We start from the raw sequence: 4,194 nt of genomic DNA on the forward strand, positions 1-4,194 counted from the left end.
AAGTAAGATGATAGAATAATGAAAAATAGAGAAAAAGGTTAGGAGATGATGATATAAGTATATAATGTTTATTATATGTAATCTGCCTCCACCTCAGCAGGGCCCTTGCATAAGGTGAACGGCAATATACTTTGTAAATTGTGGCAGTAAAATTGTATCATTAAAATAAGACAATATAAAGAAAATATAGAGAAATCTAAAATATGCTTGTTGCACTTAATCCGTTGGTGATATAGTTCGTATATCTATGAATTGTCCGTAGGTGATGTAGGTGCACTTATTGCATTTAGTTCAAGATTATTTGCAGAAACAGTTCTTTAACTTGTATGAATAAGTCTTAGTATATCGCGCTGTATTAGAAGAGCGCTGTAATGATTATCGGTGCACAGCACCACTCACCACCCGCAGGATGCACTTGTGTTCGGGGCTAGTACGGCTGTCACGGCTTGGTCCTGCGCTGTCAGCGGCCGCGTCCTGGGTTGTAGCGGGTGCCCGTCTGTGTGGGGGGGGGGTGAGTGGCACTCCGGCAGTCCGTGGGTCCCAAACTGGCACGGCAGGCGTCCGGCCTTTAGCAGTTATGACCGGGGCTCACGCAGAGAAGCCGGGGCTGTGGATGGAAGATGCAGCTGGATCGGAGAAGGCGTTCCTCGTGTCTGACCTAGGTGCTATGCGCGCGCGTGTTGCGGTGGTCTCCAAACGAGGGGCATCCAGCAGTTTCAAATGGCAAGATGAAAGTTAGGGATTATTGTGCAAACTGCATAGAATATTGCATAAAATGCTAAACGCGTTTCAATGCCTCGGGCATTTTCTTCAGTAGCAATGTATCACCTTATGCAAGGGCCCTGCTGAGGTGGAAGCAGATTACATATAATAAACATTATATACTTATATCATCATCTCCTAACCTTTTTCTCTATTTTTCATTATTCTATAATCTTACTTTTAGTACTTTAGAGGACTGGTAATTACATATCTACAATACTACATAGCTTTAGGCCTTTTAGGGTGAAGGCAACACCGTTAACCTCGAGTACTATATCTTATATCCTAGGTGAGCTACACAATTTTTTTACTTTCCATACATATAATGCCCCCTGTGCTGTGCCCCACACATATAATACCCCCTGTGCTGTGCCCCACACATATAATACCACCTGTGCTGTGCCCCCCACACATATAATTAATATGTGTGGGCACAGCACAGGGGCATTATATGTGAGGGGCACAGCACAGGGGGCCCCCCTGTCATGTGCTCTTCACATATAGTGCCCCCAGTGCTTTGCCCTGCAGCCCCTCACATTAAAAATTCCCCTTTCTCTTCCCCCCCCCTAAGTTTTAAATCCCCCTCCCCCTCCTCCTGTACGATATAGTGCCCTTAACAGTGGCACATATTCTGTCCCTCAAATCCCCTGGGCCCTGAGCATACTCTTAGTACTTACTGTATGCTGGCCGCGGGGACGGGATTTCCGGGCACCGGTGTGAGGATGTGACGTCATCGCGCCGGCCTGCAGTGGATCGCGACCCCGCAGCTCACACGCTGTGTACTCACAGCGTGTGACAGCCAAGGTTAGTGAATGGTGGAGCGGAAGCTTACAGCTTCGGCTCCACCATTCTAGGGGGCGGGGGGGCAGCAATCTCGGGGGGGGGGGGGGGCAATTGCCCCGTTGCCCCCCCCCCCTGGATCCGCCACTGATACGTACTAAGTATGTCAGGCATAGAAGTGCCGGGATGTGCACAGAGGAGTGGCAGAGGCCTAAATTAATCAGGCAGAGGTCGCAGCAGACTAGGGGCGAGTGGCGGTATAAACTAGAGGTCGTGTCTCGACCAGCAACCCATCTGCGGTCATCGATTGGTTAACACGGTCATCCACTTCATCACAAGTGACATCTAATATCCCCAGTCAACAGTCAGTGGGTTCCTCAGACACAATACTCAGTTGGCATGGCCCGGGAGCAGTCCCTGGTCCTATTCTGTCGTCCCCCCCCCACAGAAGTATCTTATGCTGTGGGTTCAGCTCCACTATTTAGTGAGGACGATCTAGAGGGCAGTCAGCAGCTACTGCCCAGACAAGCAGTGGAGGAGACATCTGCCGCTTCCTCCGCTAGGCGTGCAAGTAGTTATTAAGAGAGTGACGTGGGAGGTGGTGTTGCAAGTGTTCAGGGTCCTGAAGCAGACACTGTTGAGGAACCTGAGGAGGACATCAGTGACCTGCAGACACAACTCAATGATGATGAAGCCGATCGCACTTGGGAGCCAGGAGCAGAAGGGGCTTCATCATCATCAGGAGAAGAGGGTTCAAGGTTGCCCGTGAGGCAGCAGCTGAGCCAGCAAGGTGGTAGCATGGTTGGGAGTCAGCATGGTGGCAGAAGTGGAAAGTCTGGAGTCAAACGTGCCTGGGGGAGACCACCTGCTTTGTGGCAGCTTACCTTCCCGGGAAATAGTGGAACAGGGGTTCCTGGAGTCGGCAGCAGTAGCAGTCAATCAGTGCGGACTGTTGGTGGGAAAATTAGCTACTCGGCGGTGTGGCAGTTTTTCATTAAGCATCCAGGGGGTGTTAACCTGGCAATATGCAAGTTGTGTCGGCAGAAGGTGAAGCATGGCCAGGGTCCCAATGTTGGCACCACGGCCCTGCGTCATCATATACAGTGTCACTATAAAGCAGCCTGGGAGAACCGTGGCTCCGATCTGGTGGTCCAGCCTGCTGCATCACCCAGTGGCATGCCGCTTCCTGTTTCAGCCAGCCAAGGCTCCACCACTTCAGCCTAAGGGATCTGTGTGTCATACCAATCTTCTGTCGCTCCAGATGCTTCTGCTCCTCCTACTTCGAGTCAGTCATTCCGCCAGCAATCCATCGGCGAAGCCATGTCCAAGAGACAACATTATGCGCCCACTCATCCAACGGCGCAGAAGCTGAATGTGCTCCTGTGTAAGTTGCTGGTGTTGCAGTCCCTCCCTTTTCAAGTGGTGGACTCTGCACCTTTCAGAGAATTGATGGCTTGTGCCGATGTGGAGAGTCCCAAGCCATCATTTATTTGCGAAGAAGGCAGTACCAGCCTTGCACAATTTTGTGGAAGACAAGGTGGGCCAATCCTTGATCCTGTCAGTGTGTACCAAAGTGCACGGCAGTGCTGACGTCTGGAGCTGTAACTACGGTCAGGGACAATACATGTCCTTTACGGCCCACTGGGTGAATGAGGTTGCTGTACAGCCACAACCCCAACTTGGACAGGTCACGCCGCTTCCTCCTCCACGCTCTAAGGCCGTTGGTCCTGCGACAGTGTGCAACTCTGCCTCCTCATCCTCCACTGTGTCCTCAGCCTCCTCTGTACGGACAAGTCTCAGTGCCCCTCCAGCATACCATGTGTGCAGGGCACGGCGGTGTCACGCCGTTCTTCACATGGTTTGCTTTGGCGAACAGAGTCACACAGGGGAGGAACTGCTAAAAGTCATTCATAAAGAAATCGGAACATGGCTTTCTCCACGAAAACGGGAAATGGGAACCATGGTGACTGACAATGGGAAGAACATCTTGTCTGCGCTGCGACAAGGAAGCGTGAGGCATGGCACACGTGTTAAATCTGGTTGTCAAGCAGTTCCTGAAGTGTTCCCCCCCGTCTGGAAGACATCCTAACAATGGGAAGGAAACTTTGCATGCACTTCAGCCACTCGTACATCGTAAAGCATACCCTCCTTGAGCTGCAGCGCCAGAACGGTATCCCCCAACATAGTCTTATTTGCGACGTTTCCACACGTTGGAATTCCACCCTCCATATGTTGGACTGACTGTATGAACAGAGAAAAGCCATCAACGATTTCTTGATGATCCAAGCGGATAGGGGGACTGCCCTGTGTAACTTCAATGTCAACCAGTGGCAGCTCATACGTGACACCTGCCATTTGCTCAGGCCCTTTGAGGAAGCCACATTATTAGTCAGTCGCCAGGATTACTGGATAAACAACATCATTCCACTGCTTCATCTACTACAACACGTGTTGGAAACGATGGCTGGTCAGGGCACTGGAGACGTGGCGCCTACATCTCATGACCACATGAGCCCTTTCGGGGGCTCGCAGTTTAGGTTTTGCGAAATGGGCGGTTTTAATAGTCCTCTGACAGGAGAGGAGGAGCAAGAGCAGCTAGAGGAGCTAGAGGGTCATGAGGAAGGCGAGACAGAGGACCCAGACACACTGTGG

This window comes from Hyla sarda, chromosome 2 (assembly GCF_029499605.1).
Source record: "Hyla sarda isolate aHylSar1 chromosome 2, aHylSar1.hap1, whole genome shotgun sequence".
Taxonomy (NCBI): Eukaryota; Metazoa; Chordata; class Amphibia; order Anura; family Hylidae; genus Hyla; species Hyla sarda.